Here is an 18941-nt window from a genome sequence, read left to right as displayed (position 1 = left end):
AAATCTGACAAATAGATGCGAGTTCATTTTAATTGGCCCACACTTTGTGATCTACAACCATTTAAGTATTCTAGTTCGTTAACGGAACAGGTTTCTCCTCCACGATCAAAATAAGCTCTTTTGGTTATAAAACTTTCCGTGTTGCAAGCGTGATGGAGCCCTGAAATTTCAGTCCGTAAAGCGACGACTAAAAATGGAATGAAGATTAGGCTGGGGGAAGCACATTTACTGAACTATAAGGGCCTTAAAGGTAGTTTAAATTATACTTGTTCCACTATGTTTGAATCAGAGTTTAGTATCTCAAATGTGATCTTAACAATCCGATTCCAAAAAATGAAAAACTGATTTTTAGAAAAAAACCAGTTACTCTTTGTGGAAGTCGTAGCCGGGAGAAGCCCGTGAAAATCATGACAACTGCAGAAAATCGGTCTGCTTACTCTTCCGTCTGTCATATGAGCGTCACTCATATCAGATGTGATTCACCAGTTGTTGCTGAAATCCTGATTTACGAGCAGTTTGTAGTAACTGACAAGATTATGTGTTATGGTAAGGCGAGGGACAATGAAAGAAATACTCGTCGTATCTACGAGCAACGATTTCCTATCGGGAGATATACAGGGTGACAATTATTGAACCATATGAAATAAAATCGTCATAACTTCTGAACAGTTTGCATTAGGACGTTGAAACCGCACGGGTGGCCGCGGGGTTTGATGGGAATTAGTACTCACATGTATGGTTTTGGTTTAGTGATGAACCCACTTTCATTTGCATGCGTTCATAAATAAGCAAAATTGGAGCATTTGGGGGACTGAGAAACCGCATTTCGCGATCGAGAAGTCTCTTCATCCTCAACGGGTGACCGAGTGGTGTGCAATGTCCAGTCACGGAAAAATCGGTCGATATTCCTTGATGACACGGTGACTACAGAGCGGTACGTGAAGGTTTTGCAAGATGATTTCATCACAATTCTCCAAAGTGTCACCGATTTCGACAAGGTGTGGTTCATGCAAGACGGAACTCGACCGCATCCAAGCAGGAGAGTGTCTGACGTCATGGAGGAGGACTCTGGAGATTGTATTCTGGCTCTGGGAAACCCAGAGGCCACTGGCATGGGCCTCGATTGGCCACCATATTCTCAGGATCTGAACATATGTGATTTCTTTTTGTGTGGCTATATCAAAGCCAAGGTATACAGCAATAACACAAAAACCATTGCATAGCTGAAAACAGCCATTCAGGAGGTCATCGACAGCATCGATATTCCAACACTTCAGCGGGTCACGCAGAATTTTGCTATTCGTCTGCACCACATCATCGCCAAGGATGGCAGCTATATCGAAGATATCGTAACCTACATCCGAATACCGGTAGTGACGTTTGCATGTTGAATAAAGTGTGTGCACGCCGTAGTTTGTAACTAATTTACGTTTTTTTTTCATACAGTTCAATAATTGTCAACCTATAGGATCCACAGTACCTTTGTAGCATGTTATTGGCATCTTCGAGGAACTGATAGTCTTAGTCTTGAGTTTGTTGACGATGGAAGGCGTGTTGTAAAGCACCGGATTTTAGGTTGCCGAGTTGTATTTATGTCAGTGGTCCGCATCCGCTTTTTGACCACGGAGCACTTTTATTTGTTTTTTGTTAGCATAGACCACAACGTTCAAGAAAAATAAACTGTATCATTCCAAAAATAAACGTTAATCAAAACTTTTAACACATTAGTTGAACTCAAAAGTAATATTCATTAACGGTAATATTATAATAGAAAGTATGACATTTTAGTAGAAAATTAGATTCGGTTTGCATCAATGTGATTTTTGAGCTTGTATCTTCTGTTCAAGTTCCGTAATCGCAGAGCAAACATTATTGCTCAAAGCTACAGCTTTTTACCTCTTACTTTCTATGGATTTGTTTTTAATTACCAGAAATGTAGGAACTCCTTGTTCACATAAAGAAGTTTAGGATAAAACCATTAGATAGCGCAAGGCAATTTCTCGAATTTCAGTCCATGAAACTGCTCTTTTACATCCAAGCTGCTCTAGAGATACACATTCAAATGCGTTCTTACCGTTTCTATCATGGTGTCAAACTTTTATCATCAGTGAACGCTTCTGATGTTGGAAACGCAGAAAAATTATTTTCGTCAGTTTTACGTATCCATATTTGATGTTTGCAATTAAAGGCACAATGTTTATCTTCAAATACAAATATATTTGCTGCACCTTTTAACGTCTCTTTCCCGAGCCTGACATTTGCAAGTTCGGCTTATTCAAATGTGCAAAAGTGTCCATAAGATAAACCTAATGCATCCGAGATGTCAGCTCAGAAAAATCCTCTAGTAAGTCTTTCATTTTTTTTCCGCTAGAAACGACTCAGCCTCTCCTCTGAATTCTTATAATCTTACGAGCTTGTTACCTTTCAACTTGTGCTCACCCCGGCCATCCACGCTTAGCCTACTGGCTACACCACAGGAGTAACAAGGAAATAATAATTTAAAACGAATAAAAAGGCTGAAATTTAATTGTGTACCGTGGACCACTGGTTAGGAACCAGTGATCTAGAACATTAGATCAGTGGGAACCCACACGCGGTTAATACTGGATTTCCCAAAACGAAAGCAAGGTTCAGTACTGGTAGGATACTGGACTCGAATTCGAGAGGACGGCGGATTAACTCCCCCTCCGGCAATCCACATCAAGGTTTTCCGTGATTTTCGTAAATCGCGTAAGGCGAATGCTTGGATAGTTCCTTTGAATGTGGTACCACAGATCGATACCACCATCAGCGGCGTCTGACAGTTGTCAACGGAAACGCTTGTTTCCGGCAGACGCCGATAGTGGTCGCACGGGGACCCGGCGCATCCAGCGACGCGCACCCCGAGCTACGCCTTCATTGGCTCCGACGACGCAGGATGGCAGGTGGCAGCTACACGCCCACTCTCAGCAGCAGTCTACGGAAGTTTTCAGTCTTAGTAGCAGGAACCTCACACTACACGGCGCTCTTCGGTTGCTTCTTGTAATAGCTGGGCTTGATTGCCGTTTGTTCTTTTGTAAAGTTTCTTCGCAACGCTTGGAGAAAGCTACAAGGTAAGTGAAACTAATGTTTACTCTATCAACGTTTTCGCTAATCATCTCTGCTGCTATCTAGCTTACCTACGACGACAGCTGCCACACCACTCTTTAGCCTACTAAAGAGACTGCTAAAGAGACTGCTTACACCATGCTTGTCCGCCATATTCTGGAGTACTGCTGTGCGGCGTGGGATCCGCATCAGGTGGGACTGACGGATGACATCGAAAATGTACAAAGAAGAGCAGCTCGTTTTGTATTATCGCGAAACAGGGGAGATAGTGTCACAGACATGATACGTGAATTGGAGTGGCAATCATTAAAACAAAGGCGTTTTTCATTGCGACGGGATCTTATCATGAAATTTCAATCACCAGTTTTTTCCTCCGATTGCGAAAACATTCTATTGGCACCTACCTACATAGGGAAAAAATGATCATCACGATAAAATAAGAGAAATCAGGGCTCGAACAGAAAAAAATTAAGTGCTCGTTTTTCCCGCGTGGCGTTCGAGAATGGAACGGTAGAGAGACAGCTTGAAGGTGGTTCATTGAACCCTCTGCCACGCACTTTATTGTGAATAGCAGAGTAATCACGTAGATGTAGATGTAGCCCACCTCTCCATACCGTCGTGTGTGTGTGTGTGTATGAAATCTTATGGGACTTAACTGCTAAGGTCATCAGTCCCTAAGCTTACACACTACTTAACCTAAATTATCCTAAGGACAAACACACACACCCATGCCCGAGGGAGGACTCGAAGCTCCGCCGGGACCAGCCGCCGTCCATGACTGCAGCGCCCTAGACCACTCGGCTAATCCCGCGCGGCATATATCGTCGTGTACCAAGTGGTGCACAGCACTGAGTGAGCACAACTGATTTCCTTTCCCATCGTTCCTCCAATCGGACTTTGTGCTCCGATTATAACGTCGTCGTCGACTGGGCTTTCAATTCTAATTTTCCTTCTTTCCCTCACCAACAAAGTTTTCCTTAACATATACGAGGGGAATTCATAAGGTTTTGAATGTCATCCAAAAACAATAAATTTGCGTAGTTAAGTATTTATTCGTTTATAGGTACATGTCTGCAGCCACTGCACACACTGAAATCCTCGCGCCGCAGTACCACAGTACGCCGCCAGAGGAGCCAAAAGGAAACTATGGAATCTATCTCCACATATCCAATGTGACCCACAGCAGCCAACAAAATTTTGTATCCCACTGACACTGCGGAGCGGGTATCTGAATGTGTAGCAGAACACCAGACATGTGCCAGCCAAGAAACAAAAACGTTATTCTTTGCTACCACTGGTAATTCAGCCAACACACTTAGCTGGAGCAACTTAGCATCCGTTTCTGCACATCACACTTACAGATTTTCCTTAAAAAATTATACTGCTCTATCAGTTTAAGAACTGCACTTTTTATGTTTTTGTGACATAGATGTTATGTTTTACTGCAAGACATTTATTGCCACACTAAAGCGGACTGCTTCAAAGTTACCTACTTAAGAAGAGGTTCGAAATGGCTCTGAGCACTATGGGACTTAGCTTCTGAGGTCATCAATCCCCTAGAACTTAGAACTACTTAAACCTAACTAACCTAAGGACATCACACACACCCATGCCCGAGGCAGGATTCGAACCTGTGACCGTAGCGGTCGCGTGGTTCCAGACCTTAAGAAGAGGTAGGTGGCCTAATGGTTCAATTGAATCAAATTCCCCGGAATGAAATGGTGGAACCTTTGGAGAGGAAATGAAAGAAATGCAGTGACACGAAGTGATTTAAGTGAAAAATGTTCAAAAATGAGGAACATTCAATGTAACAGTGAAGTGCACTGTAAGAAAACCTGTAGTCTCACAAATTCTGATTTATCGTTCCATATACAGAACATAATGGTGAAGACCGAAATCAGAAAGGAGTCTCAATCCTGTTACTTCTGGAAGCAAGTCAACTGCCTGGAACAATGTGGCGCATTGCTCGCTGCAAAATGCATGTGATACTGCGCCCGTATGAAAACTGCAGTCAAAATAAAAATATTAGAGAACTGTAATTTAGTTCGCATGTGACAAAAAATTTTTTAAAGGTTAACGACTTAAATTTTTGCTTGTGGCGCACGCTTTTGGAGGCTTGCTATCTGATACGGATTCTTCAAAGAAGGTTTCTCTTTTATGTTAAACGTCCCATCAAGTAGGGGATCATTAGTGACGGAACATTTATCCTGAGAGGAACAAGAAAGCGTTAGCAGTTGCAAGTAGCACCTCGCAAAAGGACTGCATAAACAACCGCGGCTCTCGTGATCCTCATGAAAAACACACCGGGACACCAGACCGTGCTTCAAGAGAAGAACAAGCACAGAGGGAGAACACTTCCGGAGGGAAAAAAAGGAAAAAAAATGATCAGGAACTTGAAGGTTTGTGTGGACAGCATAATGTTTCCTATTAGATGTGGTTCTGTTGAATGTGACAATGCTTGATATTCCTAGGACCAGTGAATCGAACCGGCTCCACCAGCGAACTGTACTAGGGAAGAGGCCGTGAGAAGTTGGAATTTTATTTTCCTTGTGCCGTGTTCGAATGAAGCGACTGGGCAGAGGTCTGGGTTCAAAACTTTTTCCAGAACATAGTTTTAACTTTTCACATACAATTATACAGGAATACTGCAGTTCAACAAGTGAACGCTAGACATTTTAGTAGCAAACAAAATCGTTAGATAGGTTGAAAACTTCCTCAGTGCAAAAAAAGGCAACACAATCACAGTATCTAAAACGGCGCTATGATATTATCCACGTTCCCAAAGAGCTACCGGTTTTTATTACAATCATTGTCAAATATGCACACGTAAATCCTTCTACGGTATTTTGAACATTTTGTAACTAACTCCATCTAGAGAAAACATATTCTTTCTTCATATGCGTAACGCATTTCCTAATGTTGAGTTGTAAGGCTCTGTCGTAAAGCAGAGAGCAAACCGTAAAAGTCGACGCCTAAATTTTATAAGCTTACTTTGTTTCCGTTCCTGGGGATGAATTGTAATTATGTTTAACGAATGAAATGCCGCTGCATTTTGAATCTCTCAAGACAAACGAAACTCACATCCACTGCCGTCCATTCTGATTTTGAATTTTATGGTTCCCAAAAATCAATCGGATTTATCCGAAATCCTTTCTCATCGGCGCTTGTGATTCGCCTAATTTCTTCTAATTCTTCTTCTTATTATTATTAGTAGTAGTAGTGGCAATAGTAGTAGCAGCAGTAGTATCTTCATCATCACCATCATCATCTTTTGAAGCTTTGTGCAGAAGACAACGATCTCCATATACTTGTGACGTTCTTCCATCTCTGCTTTTATCATCTATGTGGTCACCGGGAGTTATGGCGCACGTTGCACACATATCGTCACAGTGAGCGGCGCTATTCCAAGTGTGTATCCACACAAGCAAAGCCAACGTACTCTCATTTTCTCCGTAATAGAAAATAAGCCATATCTTTCCCGGCTGGTGACTTGATCAAAAGAGGAAGTGCTCATTATCCAACTGATCTTACCCAAATTGTAGGTGTGTTTCAGTGGTCACTGTTATTTCTCAGCATTCAGTACAGCAGGGCCAAAGAGCGTGTTGTCGTATTGTGTATGTTGGTCATGATTTACCAGCATTTGCTTGTCTCACAGCTCACGAGTGAATCTCCGCAACGTTACTCGCCACAAATGCTGCTGTCCTCCGCTTCTGTAATTACAAGGAAAGTGCTATAAACCGACTTCCCTGAAACATCGTTCAGTGGAAGAGGAGTCAAAGTAAGCGAACACGTGTCTGAACAAATCCTTAGCTACACGACCGTTCCTGAGAAAATGACGGTCAATCTTTTCGACGTACTTGAGATGTGTTTTAGTTAACGGTTACCTCAGCCGAAATGGAGGCACATTGGTTAGCGTAGCGGCCTCTCACTTTTGCGCCAAGTGTTCGAAACCTGATTGTTGTTTTTTTTTTTATTTCTGGTTCTGGACTTCCATGGACCGCAAAGAACGTAAGATTTCTTGGCTTTTCTTCTCGTCTCCTCCCAGAACCCCTTCATTAATTCGTTTCTTTTGTTTTTCTCTCCTCATCGGAAATGATCCGTTTGGGCTTCCTGTTTGGTGTTTTCTCTTGAAATGATTTTGTACAGTTAACTCTGCTTCTGAATTCTCTCCTATTGTGGACCACCTGTGGCGCAATTCCGACTGTATCCCTCTTCAACTCATCTGCCGCTTTAAAACCGGCCTTTAAACCAACGATATAGATGAAGATCATTTTGGTCAGTTGACATTTATCCACCCTTAGCTGGTGTCCAGACAACTTCAACAACCGCTTCCTCATTGTGTCCGTGTTCCATTCTGTGTACTTGTGGAGTTCTCCGTTTTACCTCTTCATCCAAGGCCCGTCAGTAGTCTTCTGTGGTCAGAGTATTTTCCTCCGAATCTTTCTTTCTTTGTTATCGGGTTCATGAAGCTCCCCTTATGTATTTAAAATAAGATACTCTGAAGCATACAATCCTTCAGGTTGCACTACCAAGCTATAGTGTCTGATTTTGGCCTAGTAGGGTAACGTAAGAGCGTTATGTTAATTATAAAATTACCGCTGGGTTTAACAGGAAATGTCATACCATTATTATATAACACACCCTGAAGCGCCAAAGAAACCTGTATAGGTATGAATATTCAAATACTGAGATATGTACACAGGCAGAATACGGCGCTGCCGTCGGCAACGCCTATGTAAGAATGTTCGAATGTGTGTGGATTCCCAAGGGAACAAACTGCTTAGGTCATCGGTCCCTAGACTTACACACTACTTAAACACCCATGACCGAGGGAGGACTCGAACCTCCGGCGGGAGCCTATATAAGACAACGAGTGTCTGGCGCTGAGGGGCTAAAGACGACTGAAGAGCATCGTTCAGCGTGACTGAAGTGCTATCCTTCCGCAAATTGCTGCAGATTTCAATGCTGGGCCATCAACAAGTGTCAGCGTGCGAACCAGTCAATGAAACATCATCCATATGGGCTTTCAGAGCCGAAGGCCCACTCGTGTACCCTCGATGACTACACGAAACAAAGCTTTACGCTTCGCTTGGGCCCGCCAACACCGACATTGGACTGTTGATGACAGGAAACATGTTGCCTGGTCGGACGAGTCTCGTTTCACATTGTATCAGCGGATGGACGTGTACGGGTACGGAGTCAACCTCATGAATTCATGGACCGTGCTTGTCAGCAGTGGGCTGTTCAACCTGGTGGAGGCTCACTAATGGCGTGGGGCGTGTACAGTTGGAGTGATATGGGACCCCTGATATATCTAGATACGACTCTACTGCTTACGTACGTAATCATGCTGTCTGATCACCTGATTCCATTCATTTCCATTGTGCATTCCGACGGACGTGGGCAATTCCAGCAGGACAATGCGACTCTCCACACGTCAAGAATCGCTACAGAGCGGCTCCAGGAACACTCCTCTGAGTTTAAAGACTTCCGCTGGCCACCGAACTCCCCAGACATGAATATTATTGAACATATCTGGGATGTCTTGGTACGTGCTGTTCGGAAGAGTTCTCCACCCCCTCGTATATTACGGATTTATGGGCAGCTCTGCAGGATTCATAGTGTCAATTCCCTCCAGCACTACTTCACACATTAGTCGAGTGCATGCGACGTCGTGTTACGTCACTTCAGCGTGCTCGCGGGGACCCTACACGATATTAGGCAGGTGTACCGGTTTCTTTGGCTCTTCAATGTATGTGTGTATGGTATTTTAGGTGTTACGATCTTTTTACATTCTCATATTCTTGTATTTCGTTCTTCTATCAATTCTTATATTAATTCTTATATTTTATTCTTATGTTTATTCTTCAGGAAGATTTGGTGCATTCCCTTTAATGATAACGATCGTAGAACATTCGGAACAGAGAAATTCCAAACACCACGAGCGAAGGCAGATTTTCCACAGTGGCATTTCTTCGTACGAATCTCACTCGGGAAAGAAATATCGTTAACATTGCTGAAGATTTCTCGCGCTGGTAATAATTTCGCGACACAGATAACTTTACCCCCGAATCAAGATGCACCACAGAAATTTGATCGAAAACAGTTTCAAATAATTTGTTGTTGTTTTTTTCTTAAATTCATTCACCAGACATACAATTAGTAGACGACTGAAGACAACATTATTTGAATATACATTGGACAACATTCGTGAATTAATCTTCTTTGGACATGAATGGATAAACGGAAAACAAAAGTAAAAGTAATAATCGGGTTTCGAACACGGGGTGCGAAAGTGTAAAGCCACGACGCTACCCACTGTGCCAGTTTCTGTTGAACTATTTACTCTCTGAAACACACATTAAGGGCTCAAAAACATTGACGGTCCCTTTCTCAGAAACGGTCGAGTACCTGCGGATAAGCCGAGACACGTGTTCGCTTATTGTGACCCCTCTTCCATCGAGCGGAGGTACTTGAAATTCGTTTATAGCACTTGCCGTGTTCTCCTCGTTAGTGAAAAATCCTAAATTTGTCATTTCTTGCAACTGCAAAGTAATGCAGCTACACGCCCGCGTTCAGCTGATGGCTAAATCCTAACTGAAATACAGCTCATTTTGTGTTCTCAAAAATTAGTAAGACAAAAAGCATTTGTTGTGTTACTTGTGATGCCAATAAATTTCATTTGTTAACAAAACGAGAGCGACTTTTGGAAGTTAGTGCGCGTGATTTACACCCAGTATGAGAACTGCATTTTGAATACTCGCGTCGTTCGTCAGTCAGTCAGCGCCTACATTCAAGTATTTGCACATACTTGAACAAACACAGTTCTGCTAACGTACCTCGGCAGCCCTTTACCTGCCTGACACGCAAGCAGCACCTCACTGCCGATGAAGCCGTTACAACACTGGCTTTTGCGGCGTAGTTTCACAGCAGCGGAAGTGGGACGTTTCATTGTAAAGTTCCGACTGGTTTGCGGGCCATGGGCTCTCTTTCCGCGCATTGTGAAACTCCCTGAGCGCGGCAAGTTGCCAGCAATCTGAATGCATACTGGCCCCCAGCTCTCGAGCAAACAGCAACCAAGCCGCGACCGAGCATTCCGCGTCCTGGAATGGCGACTTCGCGTGTCCAAACATTGATGCCCAACCCCTCTTCATCAAGCTGCACAAGAGAAACAATTTAGGAAAGAGTGCAGTGAATTATTTACTCTCCTGCGTCCTTATTAGACTGTCTCATGCTTTGTCTTGCAAAAGAACACGAAACATGCTAATTCAGTACGCTTCACGTACGACGAGATCATTGAAGACGGAGCACAAGTATAGGGGAAGAAATGTACTGCGATATCACTGACGCGATCTTCCGCATTCGTGTGAAGTGATATAGGGTAACCACGTAATACCTAACTCGGAACGTATGAGTTGGAATTTGAACTACACTCTTTCTGTATTCGAGATCAGTGTCTTAACCACACACCAAACGGCTCAGTGAGCACAGCTTAGTGAGTCACAAATGCATTAGAAGACAGGATTTTTTAAAATTTGGTTTTCCATCCCAAAGGCAGCACGAAATGATAGTTATCGCAAAGACGACAACAAGGCCGGATGGGAGAGTAAAGATCTGTCTTCATAAGAGAAAGTGCAATAGTTTCGTATCGCCTTCCGTAACTTGTCCACAATACCTTATGTGGCAACATTTATCTATAAAAGCGTAAAAATAATTCTTTATTCTCTTTCTCCAATCAAGAATCACATCATTGTCTCGATTTATTTAGTTTAGTCTGTAGCACAGATGAAAACTGCGATTTGTCTGTCATCAGTTATATGAAAACGTATTTCCGCAGCGAAAAAAAAAAACTATTAGTATCCAAAAAGAAGAGGAGTGGCCTTCGAGGAAAACGTCGGCTACATCCCAAAATATTGCTCGAAAGATTTTACCCTCGAACGAATAGCAGACTTCAAACATCTAGGACGTGACTTAACTCTAAGTAGGGGTACTGGCTCCATATAAAATCTTAGCTTCAGTCACATATGTGATTGTAAAAACTTTCTTGACGAGGAAAACAAGGAAAGGGTTGAAGATGAAGCTCTCAAAAACTATGACTTTCACAACTATGTTTTATAAAAGCGAATCTTTGTCAGAAATTAAATGGAAAGCTTAGAGCGTGCACTACAATGAGATTACATTCCTCGAAACAGAGAAAGGGTGTTCTTGCGAAGGTAAGTAATGTAGACGTCACCGTGAGAAGTAAATATATATATATATATACTATGAAAGTTAGTAAGTTAGATGGTTAGCTTCAAGATATCAGCCTACACGCAACAGTGACCCAAGAAGACCATAAAAACAATGGGTAACGTAATAGGCTATTGAGCCTATCTTCCAAATGAAGATGATGACGACAACAACAGTCAGTTCACATTGCGGTAGTGCTTGAAGTCCTCAGACTGAAAACGCTTACTTTCTCTTGTTATTTGATTTTCTGCTTATAGAGCGCAACTGTAGATTTACACACAATTACATTCTTAGTTTAGCGTTTCTAAAATTTTAGAGTGAAGACTGGCCTCATCGTTTGGTTGGAAAGTCGGTAGGAAGGGTGAAGGGAGGGGAGGGAGCGGTTTGGAGGGGGTGGAGAGGTTTCATGTCGGAGGAAGGGTGATAAGTTGCTTCAATATATACTCTAAAAGGCGGGGATGGGCTCGTCAAGTTAATAATGTCTAAAGCACTACTATTAATAATGAGGTGATGAAGAAAAACGGCGTCAGTATCGTGAGTGCAAAGGCATCAAAACCATGGGAAATTTCGCGAACTGTTTTATTTTGTCATACGTGCACGAAGCTATTAACTAATTTAATCACAAGTTTTTAGAATTAATCGTAAGTTCGACAGCCAACGTGTGATGCAGCCTCAAGAAGTGAAGCAAAAGGAATTTATCACTAGGAGCAGCGCAGCGGGGAAAAGTAACAAGACATTCTGGAAGGCTTCGTGCGCTGTTTCTGCGACAGAGATTGCACTCGTGGCACGGAGGCGGAAGCGAGAAACGTGGAATCAAGTTATGTAGGCAGAGACAACTCGTATAGGTCTGTCCGCTTCAGCCTGTGTTGGAAATTCGTTTCCCAAGATCTCATTTGTCAAACTGCATCTGCGCAGAAGCCGTTCGACTCAGAAAAAGAATGCTAAGGATTTTAGTCTGTACTGTGCAAGTTCGATAGGCTTTAACGTCACTGTCACAGATTTTTCAACCACACTGTATTCTACAGTCCAAATGGCTCTGAGCACTACGGGACTTAACAGCTGAAGTCATCAGTCCCCTAGAACTTAGAACTACATAAACCTAACTAACCTAAGGACATCACACACATCCATGCCCGAGGATGGCTCCGAAACTGCGACCGTAGCGGTCGCGCGTTTCCAGACTTAAGTGCCTAGAACTGCTCGGCCACCACAGCCGGCATTCTACAATACGATTTTTAAAATTTAACTTATATTTCGTGACACACTGCACAACGTTACAGAATTCTCAAAACAAATCCAAATTACTGTAGATGGACAATGCTGTTATGACATCTGAGACTCATAGTTAATGACGTATGACAAGTGAGACGTACATAAGGAGGCAGACTGAAAATTGTTAGATAATAACGAAACTGTAATACGGCTGACGAGCAACGGGAAATATCCTCCGATGAGATACGGATAAACGTCGGCGTGTCCAATGATATGTTTTAGAGCACAAACGCTCTGAAGCCACTGCTGGTATAACACAAGGCTGACTGAACAGTGATACGGTTTGGGAAATGTCCTCATGGAATTCTCTGAAATCATGTGCAAGACATTCTTGACCTCTGTGGTAGTGAATCTGTCTTTGGAGATTCCTTTCACCAGCAAATGATTGTCTCCCTGGGCAGAATGGAATCTTACCACAAGATATTGTGCCATACCAAACTGTTGGAAGTGTACGTTCAAGATATCAGTGTACTTCTCTGGCGACCAAATTCCTTGGATTCTCTTCCATTTAAGCCACTGTGAAACATTATGGGCCGCTTTGTTCATAGTGTGAAGCCTCCACCTCTCACTTCTCGACAGTTGTAGGAAGCAGTGCACGCATCGTCCCAGTTATCCGTCGAGACGATCAGCACCTGAGTCAAATCGTTTAGCTGGTAAATGCGGTGCAAACAATCCTTTTACTAGGCGGTTACAGTAATGTGGTTAAACAATGTATACAGGTATTTGTAGCTAGCGGTACGCAACACCTAACAGACATTCTATTTTAAACATGACTCAACACTGATCTTAGAGACAGATTGCACCGTGGAATAGGCTATAAACAAAATCGAGTTCCCAGATTTTGGCCGGCCGGGGTGGCCGAGCGGTTGTAGGCGCTACAGTCTGGTACCGCGCTACCGCTGCGGTCGCAGGTTCGAATCCTGCCTCGGGTATGGATGTGTGTGATGTCCTTAGGTTAGTTAGGTTTAAGTAGTTCTAAGTTCTAAGGGACTGATGACCTCAGAAGTTAAGTCCCATAGTGCTCAGAGCCATTTGAACCCAGATTTTGAAGTTGTGCCATCCGAACACATCACGCGTACACATATAAAGATTTAGAATTGATGTGCATCCGCTGTAGTTTCATCGAGAAAAGTTACGCAGTGATTAGAATATCTAGCTTATATTCTGGGGGCAGTCCTGTCTCGATTTCGATTTTCCGTGGTTTTCCTTAAGGCTCTTAAGTAAATACAAGGATGGTTCCTTCAAACTGCCACGGCCGATTTCTTCCTCGATTTTCGTCCTACCGAGCTAACTTTTTGCCTCTATTAAGTTCGATCTCTGTTTTCAATTTGTGCATTCTGAATACGTTATACGGAGTGATTTACATTTCCGAGCTACGTTCCTTACACGAAATACAACCCAAGCAAAAATCTGTTCGCTCTATGGTCCAAGCATTCTGTGACAGGCTAATGTTAAATTTGCAAAAATTATCTAAAAATATAGGAAATCAAATTTTAAACAGAGTTTTTTCTTCATGAAACACGATTCAAGATGGCGATCATGGCCAAGAATCTCCGTAAAGGTGTAAAAAAATGGTTTTACTTAAGTAAAAAACTGTACCTCCGATCGCAAACCGTTAAGTGAGAAAATGTAGGGATTAAAAAGATCTGTCGACTGCTTTTTTTATAAATATCGATTGCTCTCTTCCGTTTCGACACATATCGAAAAAAACCCTTAAAATCGAGTTCTCCATGACTCGTTAACATTCGCCTTCTCATACATGCTATTTACTGCAAGTATAGTCAGCAGTAAGTCAAAAAATGTACTTATTTGAAGACGAGTGGAGTGGCCGCGTGGTTAGAGGCGCCATGTCACGGACTGCGCCGCCTCTCCCACCGGAGGTTCGAGTCGTCCCTCAGGCATAGGTGTTTGTGTTGTTCTTAGCATAAGTTAGTTTAAGTAGTGTGTAATTCTAGGGACCGACGACCTCAGCAGTTTGGTCCTTTAACAATTCACACATATTTGAACATTTTGAACTTGTTTCAAAAATTAAAAAATATGAATTATTTTTCAAGATGTATAGAATTTTTGAAAAAGGCCATCTCGATAACTGACTAGCTCTTCTCCGCGGATGGCCCTACAGTTACGATTTTATACTAACTTTTTTCGCAAAGAGCTGTGCTACCCGTCTATTAAATAATTTTTACGATTGTATTAGTTGTAAGGATCAAAAAATTACTTCGAAAAACTTGCACTTTTGTTCGGCGTTTTTTAACTACTTATTTCAATTTTTATTTTATGAAAAGAGCTTTTAAAGAAGGTATTTTACACTCCTCCTAACACCGGAATAGACGAACACACTATTGATGCTTGCGACAAACTTCTCAACGAACATATTGCTGAGTCACAATGTGAAAATGTTGACGAAGATTCTCTTAATGTTACAAAACACGTCTTCAGGAAATTTTGTAAGAGAAAGAATGTTTGACAAGACTAAACAACAAAGAAAAGAAGAATTTCATTCGATAAATAGTTTTATCTATACAGGACGAGTGTATAACATAGTTTTCATTATAATTATTTTAAATATATATTATAGACAGTAGTAGTCTTAAAAATTTGTGTAAATAAATAAAATTCTTTAAGCTTTTCCTGACATGTTGCAGTTATTTAATTCCGAATCGAGAATAATTAAGTACTGAAGTAATGAAGTAAGTGTTAAAGAAACCAGCAAAAAGTGTAAAGTAAGTACCATTAATCGAACAAACCATTTACGGTATTCTATAACACAAAATTATTAAAATGACAATATGCATGAACAAAACGTAAATTAAATATTTCCGGGGCCATTTTGCTTCTAAGGCGAGAATCACTGTAACATTCGTGTTTATCTCTTCAAGCTACTCCGGAGTGCACACAGATTGATTTTTGTACGATACGGAAGCCGAGATGCCAGAGAGTATGCATGCGCGGTCCGTTTAGAATCAGTTTTCAGGTCGAGCGCGAGCCAGCTCTCCCCACTCTGCCGCCCACACCAGCGGATGCACTCTGCGCTTGCAGGCTTCATTTTATTACTCAGTTGCTAATACTAAAAATTAATGAAACATATTCTAGTATTTTCTCTTAAAAATATAATTATTCAATATTAATCTCCATCAAGTGCATCGCTGTAAAATGTTAATTGCGCCGGCCGCGGTGGTGTTGCGGTTCTAGGCGCTGTAGTCCGGAACGGCGGGACTGCTACGGTCGCAGGTTCGAATCCTGCCTCGGGCATGGATGTGTGTGATGTCCTTAGGTTAGTTAGGTTTAAGTAGTTCTAAGTTCTAGGGGACTGATGACCACAGATGTTAGGTCCCATAGTGCTCAGAGCCATTTTTTTGTTAATTGCGTCCTCTAAATATATTAAAAAGAAGTTATCCCGGCTCCAACAGGTCGTAGAACAAAATATATAATTTTTTAAATTAGTGAAAAATGTCATAAATTTCTTTTTTTAAAGTTATTTTCATTACATAAAAATTGAGGTGATTAAAAAACACTCCGAACAAAATTGCAAGTTTCTCGAAGTCATTTTCTCATCCGTATAGTTAATAAAATCGTAAAAATTATTTAATACCATGGTAGGACAAATGTTTGCGAAGAAAATAACCATAAAACCCTTACTGTCGGCCCATCTGCTGAGAAGATCTAGCCAACTATAGCGATCGACTTAAAAAAAAAAATGGTTTACTGCGAGCTATACTTACAGTAAAGAGCATGTATGGAAACTTGAATATGAACGAGTGATAGACAAAACGATTTTTTCAGTGTTTTCGATATACCTGGAAACACAAGAAAGCAATCGAGAGAGCTTGTGAAGCCCTACAAGTTCCTCATTTAAGATTTTTCAGTCGAAGCTATAGTTTTTTACTTATATAAGAAAGACCGTTTCTTGCAACTTCGCCAATTTTTTTGGCCATGTCCGCTAACTTGGATAGGGTTTCATGAAAAAGAAACTCTATTTTTCTACTTAAATTTGATTTCTTATATGCTCATACTTTTTGTTTTCAGTTAATAATTTTTGCGGTCACTTCTTCATAATGCTTAGACTATTAGGAAGAAGTACTTCGGCGCGATTGCAACAGGTGTGAAGAATTTGACTTTCAAAGGCTACAAAAACACGCCGTCGATGAGCATTTCAGTAAAAGATGATAAAAGTGCAACAAGTTAATCTATACACGTTTCATCTTTCTGGTTTTTTTTAGTTTTTTTTCCGTAGCCACTTTTTGTAGAAACGCTAACAAGGATGTAATCAGGAGATTTTTTTTTAAAAAAAAGATCGATTTATGTATATACTGATAAGCCATAAATATGACCACTGCCCTCTGCGAGACTGTACGCCGCCTTGTGACATTGTAGGGACGCAACACCATAAGGAAATCACGTAAGTATGTAGTAACGAATGGGAATCTATCTAGCGATGATACGGGACGAAAACTGAAAAATACACTACTGGCCATTAAAATTGCTACACCACGAAGATGTGCTACAGACGTGAAATTTAACCGACAGGAAGAAGATGCTGTGATATGAAATGATTAGCTTTTCAGAGCATTCACACAAGGTTGGACCCCGTGGCGACACCTACAACGTGCTGACATGAGGAAAGTTTCCAACCTATTTCTCATACACAAACAGCAGTTGATCGTCGTTGCCTGGTGAAACGTTGTTTTGATGCCTCGTGTAAGGAGGAGAAATGCGTACCATCACGTTTCCGACTTTGATAAAGGTCGGATCGCAGCCAATCGCGATTGCAGTTTATCGTATCGCGACATTGCTGCTCGCGTTGGTCGATATCCCATGACTGTTAGCAGAATATGGAATCGGTGGGTTCAGGAGGGTAATACGGAACGCCGTTCTCGATCCCAACGGCCTCGTATCACTAGCAGTCGAGATGACAGGCATCTTATCCGCATGGCTGTAACGGATCGTGCAGCTACGTCTCGATCCCTGAGTCAACAGATGGGGACGTCTGAAATACAACAACCATCTGCACCAACAGTTCGACGACGTTTGCAGCATCATGGACTATCGGCTCGGAGACCATGGCTGCGGTTACCCTTGACGCTGCATCACAGACAGGAGCGCCTGCGATGGTGTACTCAACGATGAACCTGGGTGCACGAATGGCAAAACGTTATTTTTTCGGATGAATCCAGGTTCTGCTTACAGCATCATGATGGTCGCATCCGTGTTTGGCGACATCGCAGTGAACGCACATTGGAAGCGTGTATTCGTCATCGCCATACTGGCGTATCACAGGGCGTGATGGTATGGAGTGCCGTTGGTTACACGTCTCGGTCGCCTCTTGTTCGCATTGACGGCACTCTGAACAGTGGACGTTACGTTTCAGATGTGTTACGACCCGTGGCTCTACCCTTCATTCGATCCCTGCGAAACCCTACATTTCAGCACTACCGCATGTTGCAGGTCCTGTACGGGTCTGTTCGAATGCTGCCCTGTCCAGCACATTCTCCCGATCTCTCATCAATTGAATACGTCTGGTCAATGGTGGCTGATCAATTGGCTCATCACAATACGCCAGTCACTAATGTTGATGAACTGTGGTATCGTGCTGAAGCTGCATGGGCAGCTGTACCTGTACACGACATCGAGGCTCTGTTTGACTCAATGCCCAGGCGTATCAAGGCCGTTATTACGGCCAGAGGTGGTTGTTCTGGGTATTGATTTATCAGGATCTATGCACCCAAATTCCGTGCAAACGTAATCACATGTCAGTTCTAGTATAATATATTTGTCCAATGAATACCTGTTTATCATCTGAATTTCGTCTTCGTGTAGCAATTTTAATGGCCAGTAGTGTATATTGACAGAAGCTACTTTGACATGGGTAGACTGCAATGCCCAGCGCCTAGGCACGAGCATGTCAGAACACGAGGCTGGTCGACTCTTCGCCTGCAACTTCTACGTACATCCATGGAAAGTTATTGAAGGAGGTTGATACCACGTATAGGCGACAAGCTTTGAACATCCACGCCTCTTTACAGAACGTGTAGGTCGGAGGCTTGCTCGCTCTTTAAAGCGAGAAAAGAGGCCATCTGTGACAGATCTGTCGACAGAGTAAGCTGGTGCAGGCGCAAGTGTTTTAAGGACACCGTTCAACGCACGTTGTTCAGCATGGGGTCCAGAAACAGGCGGCCCCTACGTGTTCCCATGGTAACGGGGCGGTATTACGCTCTGAAGGACATTCACCTGGGCTTCCATGGATCCTGGGGTAGTGACTGAAGGCCGCATGGTAGCTGTGAACTACGTGAACATTATTGCGGACCACCTGCCTCCCTCAATTTTGATGACTTCCTCCGACAGCGATGGACCAC

At 42.4% G+C, this 18941-nt stretch overlaps 1 protein-coding gene across 3 annotated transcripts in view; it reads right to left on the bottom strand.

Moving 5' to 3' along the window:
- Positions 1-18941, bottom strand: part of LOC124554776 (protein O-linked-mannose beta-1,2-N-acetylglucosaminyltransferase 1-like) — a 1050404-nt gene that overhangs the window by 849374 nt on the left and 182089 nt on the right. The gene's annotated exons all lie outside the window — the stretch shown is intronic.

This window comes from Schistocerca americana, chromosome X (genome assembly GCF_021461395.2).
Source record: "Schistocerca americana isolate TAMUIC-IGC-003095 chromosome X, iqSchAmer2.1, whole genome shotgun sequence".
Classification (NCBI taxonomy): Eukaryota; Metazoa; Arthropoda; class Insecta; order Orthoptera; family Acrididae; genus Schistocerca; species Schistocerca americana.
The sequence above is the reverse complement of the archived record's forward strand: the minus strand, read 5'-3'. Positions and strand labels throughout refer to the sequence as shown.